The sequence below is a fragment of the Hemiscyllium ocellatum genome, unplaced genomic scaffold (genome assembly GCF_020745735.1).
Source record: "Hemiscyllium ocellatum isolate sHemOce1 unplaced genomic scaffold, sHemOce1.pat.X.cur. scaffold_2082_pat_ctg1, whole genome shotgun sequence".
Lineage (NCBI taxonomy): Eukaryota > Metazoa > Chordata > Chondrichthyes > Orectolobiformes > Hemiscylliidae > Hemiscyllium > Hemiscyllium ocellatum.
Genome location: NW_026867965.1, coordinates 1 through 15,027, shown reverse-complemented (window position 1 = coordinate 15,027; position 15,027 = coordinate 1). Strand labels below are relative to the sequence as shown.

General features: G+C 44.9%; 8 non-coding genes across 8 annotated transcripts; all 8 read right to left on the bottom strand.

The window, feature by feature from the left end:
- Positions 1 to 151: 151 nt before the first annotated feature.
- On the bottom strand, positions 152 to 224 carry trnar-ucg (transfer RNA arginine (anticodon UCG)). Its single transcript has one exon. It is a non-coding gene; the product is annotated as a tRNA-Arg (tRNA).
- A 2,080-nt stretch (positions 225 to 2,304) lies between these two features.
- Positions 2,305 to 2,386, bottom strand: trnas-aga (transfer RNA serine (anticodon AGA)). The gene has a single exon. It is a non-coding gene; the product is annotated as a tRNA-Ser (tRNA).
- Positions 2,387 to 3,776: 1,390 nt separating this feature from the next.
- Positions 3,777 to 3,849, bottom strand: trnar-ucg (transfer RNA arginine (anticodon UCG)). Its single transcript has one exon. It is a non-coding gene; the product is annotated as a tRNA-Arg (tRNA).
- A 2,080-nt stretch (positions 3,850 to 5,929) lies between these two features.
- trnas-aga (transfer RNA serine (anticodon AGA)) lies at positions 5,930 to 6,011 on the bottom strand. The gene has a single exon. It is a non-coding gene; the product is annotated as a tRNA-Ser (tRNA).
- A 2,932-nt stretch (positions 6,012 to 8,943) lies between these two features.
- Positions 8,944 to 9,025, bottom strand: trnas-aga (transfer RNA serine (anticodon AGA)). The gene has a single exon. It is a non-coding gene; the product is annotated as a tRNA-Ser (tRNA).
- Positions 9,026 to 10,415: 1,390 nt separating this feature from the next.
- trnar-ucg (transfer RNA arginine (anticodon UCG)) lies at positions 10,416 to 10,488 on the bottom strand. Its single transcript has one exon. It is a non-coding gene; the product is annotated as a tRNA-Arg (tRNA).
- A 2,077-nt stretch (positions 10,489 to 12,565) lies between these two features.
- Positions 12,566 to 12,647, bottom strand: trnas-aga (transfer RNA serine (anticodon AGA)). Its single transcript has one exon. It is a non-coding gene; the product is annotated as a tRNA-Ser (tRNA).
- Positions 12,648 to 14,039: 1,392 nt separating this feature from the next.
- On the bottom strand, positions 14,040 to 14,112 carry trnar-ucg (transfer RNA arginine (anticodon UCG)). Its single transcript has one exon. It is a non-coding gene; the product is annotated as a tRNA-Arg (tRNA).
- Between the last annotated feature and the right edge of the window lie 915 nt (positions 14,113 to 15,027).

Below are 15,027 nucleotides of genomic sequence, written 5' to 3'. Positions count from 1 at the left end.
CCGAGACTGACAGAAGTGTCCGTTGTGGTGAGGTGAAATTTGAAATGGACAATAGAACAAACACAAGTTCTAACTGCAGAAGCGCCATCCCGACCAGGACTTCATTGGGGAGCGTCAACACGGACCACGGTTAAAGTGAGACGTTCCCCCACGAGCCAGGTAGGACTCGAACCTACAATCTTCTGATCCGAAGTCAGACGCGTTATCCATTACGCCACTGGCCCAAATGTAACGTCACACGCTGGCAGCATGTCGATATGTAATGTGATTGATTATCACGGAATCAGAATTAAAAAGGTGAGCAAGCAGCGAAGATAATCGCCAACACAGCTTCACTTGGAAGCTTCCAATTTCTGAAGCAGTGCCTTTCACTGGCAAAGGAGAAACATTTGTCCTCAGCTGCCTGCTTCAGGGTCGGCTCCTCCTCTGCTGGAAGTTTCCATCGTTTTATTCACAGTCACGACGCGATTTCATGATTCACTGCAGTGAAAAAGTGTCATGGTGTCGTCCAAGCAAGACCCTGCAGAAACTCAGCGAGAGATCTCGGGTCATTTCGAGCTCAGGGTGTGGAATAAGACGAGATGCGTGACAGCTGTTATTGACGCCGCCACTTCACTGCCAATTAGCGGCTCAAAACGAGCCGTTGTGAGCATCAGCTTGATTTGTACCTTCCTGCAGTGCATTTGCTAAACAACATCAGATAGATCCCATCCGGCGCAGGGATTTTTTCACACTCTATTTTCACACTCTGCAGTATTTCTAATAACTCTTCCTTGTGAACCTCGATCTCTTCTCAGTCTAGACGCAATTGTCTCTATATCTTCCTCGCCAACATTTTCATTTTCTGTAGCAAATACTGTCGAACACTGTTTACGTAGTGCTTCCCCTATCTCCTCTGACTCCACACACAACTTCCCACTATTATCCTTGACTGTCCCAAAGCTAACTCTCGTCATTCTTTTATTCCTGACATACCTATGGAAAGCCTTAGGTTAACCAATGGAAAGCCTTAGCTTAACGCTGATCATATCCGCCAACAACTTCTCATGTCTCCTCCTGACTCTTCTCAGCTCTCTTTTTAGGTCTTTTCTGACATCGTTGTAACCCTCGAGCGCTCCAACTGAGTTTTCACGTTTTGTCCTAACAGAAGACTTCTTGTTCTTCTTGACCAGGGATTCCTCTTCCTTAGTAAACCACGGCTCACGCGTTCTATATCTTCCTCACTGTCTGACAGGTACATACTTATCTAGGACACACAGGAGCTTTTCCTTGAATAAGCTCCACATTTTTAATGTGCTCAGCCCCTGCTGTTTCCTACACCATTCTACGCTTCCTAAATCCTACCTCATTGCATCGTAATAAGCTCCTCATTGCAAAGTGCTCACCTACTTCCAAATCTAAAACCTGGCCAGGCTCGTTACCCACTATTAAATCTAAAGTGGCTTCGTCCCTTGAAGGCCTGTCTACATACTGTGTCAGGAAGCCCTCCTGCCCACACTGGACAAAATGTGACCCATCTATAGTAGTCGTACTGCAGTGATCCCAGTCAATATTTGGATATTGTCTTGAGTGTTCCAGAGTTTTTCATTGTCCCAGAATCCAGATGAAGTTTGTATTCCTCACGTACGGGAGCGAGAATTCTTTCAATGTCTCAGATGAGTTCCTGTCCCGAGAACATCAGAGTCAATGTCCCGTCCTCTACTCGGTCCGAGATTTCACACTTCTTCATTCTCCTCTGATTCCATTTCCCAAAGAGTTTCTCAAGATTTCCAAAGCTGGATCCTAGATTATATGGTTTGCTTCCTAAACATATTTCCAACTGCCAATTGACAATATTTTCACAGTATCTCTTCACAACTCTCTGGCTTGCACCATGTCCAGGCATGAGAAGTCCCGTTTGGTGGAGAGATTCCCGAGGCTGGTGAGTTTCACTTTGGAACAAAGGCGGTTAAGTGGCAATTTCCTGCGATTGTTTGTAATGATGGGAGAGGGAGCGGTGGGGAACGAGCACTTTGACGTGCAGGAAGAAGTGTTGCCACTGATCAGAGTCAGTGAACAGAGGACTGGGATTAAAGGAATCAAAGGAAAAGCAGCAATTCCGCTCAGGACGTTCAATAACAACTGCTGAAACCCGACGTGACGAGCAGGGTATCTGGAAAGAGAAACAGGGATAACGTTTTAGATGTGGAACATTTCTGATGAAGAACTCGAGTTTCCCAAGTCTCATCAAATGACCGGCCTGGTTTTCAAAGCAGGTTTCCTGAACTTTGACCGAAAATTGCTCCAATAGGAAGGCATTCAGAACGTAGTCAGCAGGATTCGAACCTGCGTGGGGAAACCCCAATGGATTTCTAATCCATCGCCTTAACCACTCGGCCATGACTACAGACGAGACCTGTCACCGCACTGAAAGCTGTCGCTGACGTGATGGGCTCAAGGCTTCCATCTCCTTTCATACCTTTGCTGTCATTTGGAAGCTGCTGGACACCAATGTAAAAGAACAAAAGCACAAAGTTCGGAAAAGATATTTACAGCCAAACTTAGTCAAAATTATTTTTTGAAAGGAAAATCGCACTTGGCAATTTGCTAGATCTCTTTGAGAACATGACCAACAGAGCTTATCAAGGGCGCTATTGATCTGAGTGTTCTTGGACGAGAAACAATCAAACGTTGTGACATATTCTGGCGAACGAAATGGTCTTTCCTCATGGTTACAATGAAAGAGATGGTTCCCAATAAAAGACAGGGATTAAGTCGTATCTAGATATATTTCAATGTGATAAGATTCTTTTTCCGTCCCCAATTACCCCAGAGATGGATGGGGTGAGTTAATTTTCTTCACTCTTCAGCTCCTCAGCATGGAGGAACAGACATGAAACCGCTAGAGATGGAGTTGTTGAGTTGGGAACCAGCGACACTGAAGAAACTAAGTAAAAGTGAGGACTGCAGATGCTGGAAACCAGATTTTAGATCAGAGTGATGCTGGAAAAGCACAGTCGGTAAGGCAGCATCCGAGGAGCAGCAAAGTCGACGTTTCTGTTGCCAGGCTTGATGTGTTCCGCAAACTATTTTCGTTTTTGGCTCAGATTTCCAGCAACTGCAGCTGTTTGTTTTATGTTAACCTTCATAATGTTTTGGACAAAACCAATGACCTGTTTGCATCGGAAAATCCGCAGAAGTACTGGTACACCAATATGTTTGCTGAACAAGACAACCGTTCCGTGAGCGGGAATAGGATCCGGGCCACGGTGCTTAGAGTAACGAAACCTCACAAGTAAATAACAAGACAAGGCGATAGGTACTATCGTATTTGGTCGAAATAAAAGCCCCTTTCTGAACATTTTCGTTGCAGATTATTTTCAACTTGTCTTCGAAGATTTACAAAGTGGGAAAAGGCCATTCTGCCCATTGTGCATTGCGGCTAATCAGAGAACCATCTATTCAAGTCGCAGTTTCCAACTTTGGCTCAAAGTCTTGTGTATTCTAATGTTTCCAGGGCAAGTGTCAATGAGGTTATCCTGTGTTCTTAAATGGCACAATAATGGGACAGAAGTATGACATTTTCACAACGAATTGTAACTCTTTTGAGGAGCTCATGCTCATTTCCACCCACAGAGGGAGACACCCGAGACTGACAGAAGTGTCCGTTGTGGTGAGGTGAAATTTGAAATGGACAATAGAACAAACACAAGTTCTAACTGCAGAAGCGCCATCCCGACCAGGACTTCATTGGGGAGCGTCAACACGGACCACGGTTAAAGTGAGACGTTCCCCCACGAGCCAGGTAGGACTCGAACCTACAATCTTCTGATCCGAAGTCAGACGCGTTATCCATTACGCCACTGGCCCAAATGTAACGTCACACGCTGGCAGCATGTCGATATGTAATGTGATTGATTATCACGGAATCAGAATTAAAAAGGTGAGCAAGCAGCGAAGATAATCGCCAACACAGCTTCACTTGGAAGCTTCCAATTTCTGAAGCAGTGCCTTTCACTGGCAAAGGAGAAACATTTGTCCTCAGCTGCCTGCTTCAGGGTCGGCTCCTCCTCTGCTGGAAGTTTCCATCGTTTTATTCACAGTCACGACGCGATTTCATGATTCACTGCAGTGAAAAAGTGTCATGGTGTCGTCCAAGCAAGACCCTGCAGAAACTCAGCGAGAGATCTCGGGTCATTTCGAGCTCAGGGTGTGGAATAAGACGAGATGCGTGACAGCTGTTATTGACGCCGCCACTTCACTGCCAATTAGCGGCTCAAAACGAGCCGTTGTGAGCATCAGCTTGATTTGTACCTTCCTGCAGTGCATTTGCTAAACAACATCAGATAGATCCCATCCGGCGCAGGGATTTTTTCACACTCTATTTTCACACTCTGCAGTATTTCTAATAACTCTTCCTTGTGAACCTCGATCTCTTCTCAGTCTAGACGCAATTGTCTCTATATCTTCCTCGCCAACATTTTCATTTTCTGTAGCAAATACTGTCGAACACTGTTTACGTAGTGCTTCCCCTATCTCCTCTGACTCCACACACAACTTCCCACTATTATCCTTGACTGTCCCAAAGCTAACTCTCGTCATTCTTTTATTCCTGACATACCTATGGAAAGCCTTAGGTTAACCAATGGAAAGCCTTAGCTTAACGCTGATCATATCCGCCAACAACTTCTCATGTCTCCTCCTGACTCTTCTCAGCTCTCTTTTTAGGTCTTTTCTGACATCGTTGTAACCCTCGAGCGCTCCAACTGAGTTTTCACGTTTTGTCCTAACAGAAGACTTCTTGTTCTTCTTGACCAGGGATTCCTCTTCCTTAGTAAACCACGGCTCACGCGTTCTATATCTTCCTCACTGTCTGACAGGTACATACTTATCTAGGACACACAGGAGCTTTTCCTTGAATAAGCTCCACATTTTTAATGTGCTCAGCCCCTGCTGTTTCCTACACCATTCTACGCTTCCTAAATCCTACCTCATTGCATCGTAATAAGCTCCTCATTGCAAAGTGCTCACCTACTTCCAAATCTAAAACCTGGCCAGGCTCGTTACCCACTATTAAATCTAAAGTGGCTTCGTCCCTTGAAGGCCTGTCTACATACTGTGTCAGGAAGCCCTCCTGCCCACACTGGACAAAATGTGACCCATCTATAGTAGTCGTACTGCAGTGATCCCAGTCAATATTTGGATATTGTCTTGAGTGTTCCAGAGTTTTTCATTGTCCCAGAATCCAGATGAAGTTTGTATTCCTCACGTACGGGAGCGAGAATTCTTTCAATGTCTCAGATGAGTTCCTGTCCCGAGAACATCAGAGTCAATGTCCCGTCCTCTACTCGGTCCGAGATTTCACACTTCTTCATTCTCCTCTGATTCCATTTCCCAAAGAGTTTCTCAAGATTTCCAAAGCTGGATCCTAGATTATATGGTTTGCTTCCTAAACATATTTCCAACTGCCAATTGACAATATTTTCACAGTATCTCTTCACAACTCTCTGGCTTGCACCATGTCCAGGCATGAGAAGTCCCGTTTGGTGGAGAGATTCCCGAGGCTGGTGAGTTTCACTTTGGAACAAAGGCGGTTAAGTGGCAATTTCCTGCGATTGTTTGTAATGATGGGAGAGGGAGCGGTGGGGAACGAGCACTTTGACGTGCAGGAAGAAGTGTTGCCACTGATCAGAGTCAGTGAACAGAGGACTGGGATTAAAGGAATCAAAGGAAAAGCAGCAATTCCGCTCAGGACGTTCAATAACAACTGCTGAAACCCGACGTGACGAGCAGGGTATCTGGAAAGAGAAACAGGGATAACGTTTTAGATGTGGAACATTTCTGATGAAGAACTCGAGTTTCCCAAGTCTCATCAAATGACCGGCCTGGTTTTCAAAGCAGGTTTCCTGAACTTTGACCGAAAATTGCTCCAATAGGAAGGCATTCAGAACGTAGTCAGCAGGATTCGAACCTGCGTGGGGAAACCCCAATGGATTTCTAATCCATCGCCTTAACCACTCGGCCATGACTACAGACGAGTCCTGTCACCGCACTGAAAGCTGTCGCTGACGTGATGGGCTCAAGGCTTCCATCTCCTTTCATACCTTTGCTGTCATTTGGAAGCTGCTGGACACCAATGTAAAAGAACAAAAGCACAAAGTTCGGAAAAGATATTTACAGCCAAACTTAGTCAAAATTATTTTTTGAAAGGAAAATCGCACTTGGCAATTTGCTAGATCTCTTTGAGAACATGACCAACAGAGCTTATCAAGGGCGCTATTGATCTGAGTGTTCTTGGACGAGAAACAATCAAACGTTGTGACATATTCTGGCGAACGAAATGGTCTTTCCTCATGGTTACAATGAAAGAGATGGTTCCCAATAAAAGACAGGGATTAAGTCGTATCTAGATATATTTCAATGTGATAAGATTCTTTTTCCGTCCCCAATTACCCCAGAGATGGATGGGGTGAGTTAATTTTCTTCACTCTTCAGCTCCTCAGCATGGAGGAACAGACATGAAACCGCTAGAGATGGAGTTGTTGAGTTGGGAACCAGCGACACTGAAGAAACTAAGTAAAAGTGAGGACTGCAGATGCTGGAAACCAGATTTTAGATCAGAGTGATGCTGGAAAAGCACAGTCGGTAAGGCAGCATCCGAGGAGCAGCAAAGTCGACGTTTCTGTTGCCAGGCTTGATGTGTTCCGCAAACTATTTTCGTTTTTGGCTCAGATTTCCAGCAACTGCAGCTGTTTGTTTTATGTTACCTTCATAATGTTTTGGACAAAACCAATGACCTGTTTGCATCGGAAAATCCGCAGAAGTACTGGTACACCAATATGTTTGCTGAACAAGACAACCGTTCCGTGAGCGGGAATAGGATCCGGGCCACGGTGCTTAGAGTAACGAAACCTCACAAGTAAATAACAAGACAAGGCGATAGGTACTATCGTATTTGGTCGAAATAAAAGCCCCTTTCTGAACATTTTCGTTGCAGATTATTTTCAACTTGTCTTCGAAGATTTACAAGTGGGAAAAAGGCCATTCTGCCCATTGTGCATTGCGGCTAATCAGAGAACCATCTATTCAAGTCGCAGTTTCCAACTTTGGCTCAAAGTCTTGTGAAGTTTCCATGATTCACTGCAGTGAAAAAGTGTCATGGTGTCGTCCAAGCAAGACCCTGCAGAAACTCAGCGAGAGATCTCGGGTCATTTCGAGCTCAGGGTGTGGAATAAGACGAGATGCGTGACAGCTGTTATTGACGCCGCCACTTCACTGCCAATTAGCGGCTCAAAACGAGCCGTTGTGAGCATCAGCTTGATTTGTACCTTCCTGCAGTGCATTTGCTAAACAACATCAGATAGATCCCATCCGGCGCAGGGATTTTTTCACACTCTATTTTCACACTCTGCAGTATTTCTAATAACTCTTCCTTGTGAACCTCGATCTCTTCTCAGTCTAGACGCAATTGTCTCTATATCTTCCTCGCCAACATTTTCATTTTCTGTAGCAAATACTGTCGAACACTGTTTACGTAGTGCTTCCCCTATCTCCTCTGACTCCACACACAACTTCCCACTATTATCCTTGACTGTCCCAAAGCTAACTCTCGTCATTCTTTTATTCCTGACATACCTATGGAAAGCCTTAGGTTAACCAATGGAAAGCCTTAGCTTAACGATGATCATATCCGCCAACAACTTCTCATGTCTCCTCCTGACTCTTCTCAGCTCTCTTTTTAGGTCTTTTCTGACATCGTTGTAACCCTCGAGCGCTCCAACTGAGTTTTCACGTTTTGTCCTAACAGAAGACTTCTTGTTCTTCTTGACCAGGGATTCCTCTTCCTTAGTAAACCACGGCTCACGCGTTCTATATCTTCCTCACTGTCTGACAGGTACATACTTATCTAGGACACACAGGAGCTTTTCCTTGAATAAGCTCCACATTTTTAATGTGCTCAGCCCCTGCTGTTTCCTACACCATTCTACGCTTCCTAAATCCTACCTCATTGCATCGTAATAAGCTCCTCATTGCAAAGTGCTCACCTACTTCCAAATCTAAAACCTGGCCAGGCTCGTTACCCACTATTAAATCTAAAGTGGCTTCGTCCCTTGAAGGCCTGTCTACATACTGTGTCAGGAAGCCCTCCTGCCCACACTGGACAAAATGTGACCCATCTATAGTAGTCGTACTGCAGTGATCCCAGTCAATATTTGGATATTGTCTTGAGTGTTCCAGAGTTTTTCATTGTCCCAGAATCCAGATGAAGTTTGTATTCCTCACGTACGGGAGCGAGAATTCTTTCAATGTCTCAGATGAGTTCCTGTCCCGAGAACATCAGAGTCAATGTCCCGTCCTCTACTCGGTCCGAGATTTCACACTTCTTCATTCTCCTCTGATTCCATTTCCCAAAGAGTTTCTCAAGATTTCCAAAGCTGGATCCTAGATTATATGGTTTGCTTCCTAAACATATTTCCAACTGCCAATTGACAATATTTTCACAGTATCTCTTCACAACTCTCTGGCTTGCACCATGTCCAGGCATGAGAAGTCCCGTTTGGTGGAGAGATTCCCGAGGCTGGTGAGTTTCACTTTGGAACAAAGGCGGTTAAGTGGCAATTTCCTGCGATTGTTTGTAATGATGGGAGAGGGAGCGGTGGGGAACGAGCACTTTGACGTGCAGGAAGAAGTGTTGCCACTGATCAGAGTCAGTGAACAGAGGACTGGGATTAAAGGAATCAAAGGAAAAGCAGCAATTCCGCTCAGGACGTTCAATAACAACTGCTGAAACCCGACGTGACGAGCAGGGTATCTGGAAAGAGAAACAGGGATAACGTTTTAGATGTGGAACATTTCTGATGAAGAACTCGAGTTTCCCAAGTCTCATCAAATGACCGGCCTGGTTTTCAAAGCAGGTTTCCTGAACTTTGACCGAAAATTGCTCCAATAGGAAGGCATTCAGAACGTAGTCAGCAGGATTCGAACCTGCGTGGGGAAACCCCAATGGATTTCTAATCCATCGCCTTAACCACTCGGCCATGACTACAGACGAGACCTGTCACCGCACTGAAAGCTGTCGCTGACGTGATGGGCTCAAGGCTTCCATCTCCTTTCATACCTTTGCTGTCATTTGGAAGCTGCTGGACACCAATGTAAAAGAACAAAAGCACAAAGTTCGGAAAAGATATTTACAGCCAAACTTAGTCAAAATTATTTTTTGAAAGGAAAATCGCACTTGGCAATTTGCTAGATCTCTTTGAGAACATGACCAACAGAGCTTATCAAGGGCGCTATTGATCTGAGTGTTCTTGGACGAGAAACAATCAAACGTTGTGACATATTCTGGCGAACGAAATGGTCTTTCCTCATGGTTACAATGAAAGAGATGGTTCCCAATAAAAGACAGGGATTAAGTCGTATCTAGATATATTTCAATGTGATAAGATTCTTTTTCCGTCCCCAATTACCCCAGAGATGGATGGGGTGAGTTAATTTTCTTCACTCTTCAGCTCCTCAGCATGGAGGAACAGACATGAAACCGCTAGAGATGGAGTTGTTGAGTTGGGAACCAGCGACACTGAAGAAACTAAGTAAAAGTGAGGACTGCAGATGCTGGAAACCAGATTTTAGATCAGAGTGATGCTGGAAAAGCACAGTCGGTAAGGCAGCATCCGAGGAGCAGCAAAGTCGACGTTTCTGTTGCCAGGCTTGATGTGTTCCGCAAACTATTTTCGTTTTTGGCTCAGATTTCCAGCAACTGCAGCTGTTTGTTTTATGTTAACCTTCATAATGTTTTGGACAAAACCAATGACCTGTTTGCATCGGAAAATCCGCAGAAGTACTGGTACACCAATATGTTTGCTGAACAAGACAACCGTTCCGTGAGCGGGAATAGGATCCGGGCCACGGTGCTTAGAGTAACGAAACCTCACAAGTAAATAACAAGACAAGGCGATAGGTACTATCGTATTTGGTCGAAATAAAAGCCCCTTTCTGAACATTTTCGTTGCAGATTATTTTCAACTTGTCTTCGAAGATTTACAAAGTGGGAAAAGGCCATTCTGCCCATTGTGCATTGCGGCTAATCAGAGAACCATCTATTCAAGTCGCAGTTTCCAACTTTGGCTCAAAGTCTTGTGTATTCTAATGTTTCCAGGGCAAGTGTCAATGAGGTTATCCTGTGTTCTTAAATGGCACAATAATGGGACAGAAGTATGACATTTTCACAACGAATTGTAACTCTTTTGAGGAGCTCATGCTCATTTCCACCCACAGAGGGAGACACCCGAGACTGACAGAAGTGTCCGTTGTGGTGAGGTGAAATTTGAAATGGACAATAGAACAAACACAAGTTCTAACTGCAGAAGCGCCATCCCGACCAGGACTTCATTGGGGAGCGTCAACACGGACCACGGTTAAAGTGAGACGTTCCCCCACGAGCCAGGTAGGACTCGAACCTACAATCTTCTGATCCGAAGTCAGACGCGTTATCCATTACGCCACTGGCCCAAATGTAACGTCTCACGCTGGCAGCATGTCGATATGTAATGTGATTGATTATCACGGAATCAGAATTAAAAAGGTGAGCAAGCAGCGAAGATAATCGCCAACACAGCTTCACTTGGAAGCTTCCAATTTCTGAAGCAGTGCCTTTCACTGGCAAAGGAGAAAACATTTGTCCTCAGCTGCCTGCTTCAGGGTCGGCTCCTCCTCTGCTGGAAGTTTCCATCGTTTTTTCACAGTCACGACGCGATTTCATGATTCACTGCAGTGAAAAAGTGTCATGGTGTCGTCCAAGCAAGACCCTGCAGAAACTCAGCGAGAGATCTCGGGTCATTTCGAGCTCAGGGTGTGGAATAAGACGAGATGCGTGACAGCTGTTATTGACGCCGCCACTTCACTGCCAATTAGCGGCTCAAAACGAGCCGTTGTGAGCATCAGCTTGATTTGTACCTTCCTGCAGTGCATTTGCTAAACAACATCAGATAGATCCCATCCGGCGCAGGGATTTTTTCACACTCTATTTTCACACTCTGCAGTATTTCTAATAACTCTTCCTTGTGAACCTCGATCTCTTCTCAGTCTAGACGCAATTGTCTCTATATCTTCCTCGCCAACATTTTCATTTTCTGTAGCAAATACTGTCGAACACTGTTTACGTAGTGCTTCCCCCTATCTCCTCTGACTCCACACAAACTTCCCACTATTATCCTTGACTGTCCAAAGCTAACTCTCGTCATTCTTTTATTCCTGACATACCTATGGAAAGCCTTAGGTTAACCAATGGAAAGCCTTAGCTTAACGCTGATCATATCCGCCAACAACTTCTCATGTCTCCTCCTGACTCTTCTCAGCTCTCTTTTTAGGTCTTTTCTGACATCGTTGTAACCCTCGAGCGCTCCAACTGAGTTTTCACGTTTTGTCCTAACAGAAGACTTCTTGTTCTTCTTGACCAGGGATTCCTCTTCCTTAGTAAACCACGGCTCACGCGTTCTATATCTTCCTCACTGTCTGACAGGTACATACTTATCTAGGACACACAGGAGCTTTTCCTTGAATAAGCTCCACATTTTTAATGTGCTCAGCCCCTGCTGTTTCCTACACCATTCTACGCTTCCTAAATCCTACCTCATTGCATCGTAATAAGCTCCTCATTGCAAAGTGCTCACCTACTTCCAAATCTAAAACCTGGCCAGGCTCGTTACCCACTATTAAATCTAAAGTGGCTTCGTCCCTTGAAGGCCTGTCTACATATTGTGTCAGGAAGCCCTCCTGCCCACACTGGACAAAATGTGACCCATCTATAGTAGTCGTACTGCAGTGATCCCAGTCAATATTTGGATATTGTCTTGAGTGTTCCAGAGTTTTTCATTGTCCCAGAATCCAGATGAAGTTTGTATTCCTCACGTACGGGAGCGAGAATTCTTTCAATGTCTCAGATGAGTTCCTGTCCCGAGAACATCAGAGTCAATGTCCCGTCTCTACTCGGTCCGAGATTTCACACTTCTTCATTCTCCTCTGATTCCATTTCCCAAAGAGTTTCTCAAGATTTCCAAAGCTGGATCCTAGATTATATGGTTTGCTTCCTAAACATATTTCCAACTGCCAATTGACAATATTTTCACAGTATCTCTTCACAACTCTCTGGCTTGCACCATGTCCAGGCATGAGAAGTCCCGTTTGGTGGAGAGATTCCCGAGGCTGGTGAGTTTCACTTTGGAACAAAGGCGGTTAAGTGGCAATTTCCTGCGATTGTTTGTAATGATGGAGAGGGAGCGGTGGGGAACGAGCACTTTGACGTGCAGGAAGAAGTGTTGCCACTGATCAGAGTCAGTGAACAGAGGACTGGGATTAAAGGAATCAAAGGAAAAGCAGCAATTCCGCTCAGGACGTTCAATAACAACTGCTGAAACCCGACGTGACGAGCAGGGTATCTGGAAAGAGAAACATGGATAACGTTTTAGATGTGGAACATTTCTGATGAAGAACTCGAGTTTCCCAAGTCTCATCAAATGACCGGCCTGGTTTTCAAAGCAGGTTTCCTGAACTTTGACCGAAAATTGCTCCAATAGGAAGGCATTCAGAACGTAGTCAGCAGGATTCGAACCTGCGTGGGGAAACCCCAATGGATTTCTAATCCATCGCCTTAACCACTCGGCCATGACTACAGACGAGTCCCGTCACCTCACTGAAAGCTGTCGCTGACGTGATGGGCTCAAGGCTTCCATCTCCTTTCATACCTTTGCTGTCATTTGGAAGCTGCTGGACACCAATGTAAAAGAACAAAAGCACAAAGTTCGGAAAAGATATTTACAGCCAAACTTAGTCAAAATTATTTTTTGAAAGGAAAATCGCACTTGGCAATTTGCTAGATCTCTTTGAGAACATGACCAACAGAGCTTATCAAGGGCGCTATTGATCTGAGTGTTCTTGGACGAGAAACAATCAAACGTTTGTGACATATTCTGGCGAACGAAATGGTCTTTCCTCATGGTTACAATGAAAGAGATGGTTCCCAATAAAAGACAGGGATTAAGTCGTATCTAGATATATTTCAATGTGATAAGATTCTTTTTCCGTCCCCAATTACCCCAGAGATGGATGGGGGGTGAGTTAATTTTCTTCACTCTTCAGCTCCTCAGCATGGAGGAACAGACATGAAACCGCTAGAGATGGAGTTGTTGAGTTGGGAACCAGCGACACTGAAGAAACTAAGTAAAAGTGAGGACTGCAGATGCTGGAAACCAGATTTTAGATCAGAGTGATGCTGGAAAAGCACAGTCGGTAAGGCAGCATCCGAGGAGCAGCAAAGTCGACGTTTCTGTTGCCAGGCTTGATGTGTTCCGCAAACTATTTTCGTTTTTGGCTCAGATTTCCAGCAACTGCAGCTGTTTGTTTTATGTTAACCTTCATAATGTTTTGGACAAAACCAATGACCTGTTTGCATCGGAAAATCCGCAGAAGTACTGGTACACCAATATGTTTGCTGAACAAGACAACCGTTCCGTGAGCGGGAATAGGATCCGGGCCACGGTGCTTAGAGTAACGAACCTCACAAGTAAATAACAAGACAAGGCGATAGGTACTATCGTATTTGGTCGAATAAAAAGCCCCTTTCTGAACATTTTCGTTGCAGATTATTTTCAACTTGTCTTCGAAGATTTACAAAGTGGGAAAAGGCCATTCTGCCCATTGTGCATTGCGGCTAATCAGAGAACCATCTATTCAAGTCGCAGTTTCCAACTTTGGCTCAAAGTCTTGTGTATTCTAATGTTTCCAGGGCAAGTGTCAATGAGGTTATCCTGTGTTCTTAAATGGCACAATAATGGGGCAGAAGTATGACATTTTCACAACGAATTGTAACTCTTTTGAGGAGCTCATGCTCATTTCCACCCACAGAGGGAGACACCCGAGACTGACAGAAGTGTCCGTTGTGGTGAGGTGAAATTTGAAATGGACAATAGAACAAACACAAGTTCTAACTGCAGAAGCGCCATCCCGACAAGAACTTCATTGGGGAGCGTCAACACGGACCACGGTTAAAGTGAGACGTTCCCCCACGAGCCAGGTAGGACTCGAACCTACAATCTTCTGATCCGAAGTCAGACGCGTTATCCATTACGCCACTGGCCCAAATGTAACGTCACACGCTGGCAGCATGTCGATATGTAATGTGATTGATTATCACGGAATCAGAATTAAAAAGGTGAGCAAGCAGCGAAGATAATCGCCAACACAGCTTCACTTGGAAGCTTCCAATTTCTGAAGCAGTGCCTTTCACTGGCAAAGGAGAACATTTGTCCTCAGCTGCCTGCTTCAGGGTCGGCTCCTCCTCTGCTGGAAGTTTCCATCGTTTTATTCACAGTCACGACGCGATTTCATGATTCACTGCAGTGAAAAAGTGTCATGGTGTCGTCCAAGCAAGACCCTGCAGAAACTCAGCGAGAGATCTCGGGTCATTTCGAGCTCAGGGTGTGGAATAAGACGAGATGCGTGACAGCTGTTATTGACGCCGCCACTTCACTGCCAATTAGCGGCTCAAAACGAGCCGTTGTGAGCATCAGCTTGATTTGTACCTTCCTGCAGTGCATTTGCTAAACAACATCAGATAGATCCCATCCGGCGCAGGGATTTTTTCACACTCTATTTTCACACTCTGCAGTATTTCTAATAACTCTTCCTTGTGAACCTCGATCTCTTCTCAGTCTAGACGCAATTGTCTCTATATCTTCCTCGCCACATTTTCATTTTCTGTAGCAAATACTGTCGAACACTGTTTACGTAGTGCTTCCCCTATCTCCTCTGACTCCACACACAACTTCCCACTATTATCCTTGACTGTCCCAAAGCTAACTCTCGTCATTCTTTTATTCCTGACATACCTATGGAAAGCCTTAGGTTAACCAATGGAAAGCCTTAGCTTAACGCTGATCATATCGGCCAACAACTTCTCATGTCTCCTCCTGACTCTTCTCAGCTCTCTTTTTAGGTCTTTTCTGACATCGTTGTAACCCTCGAGCGCTCCAACTGAGTTTTCACGTTTTGTCC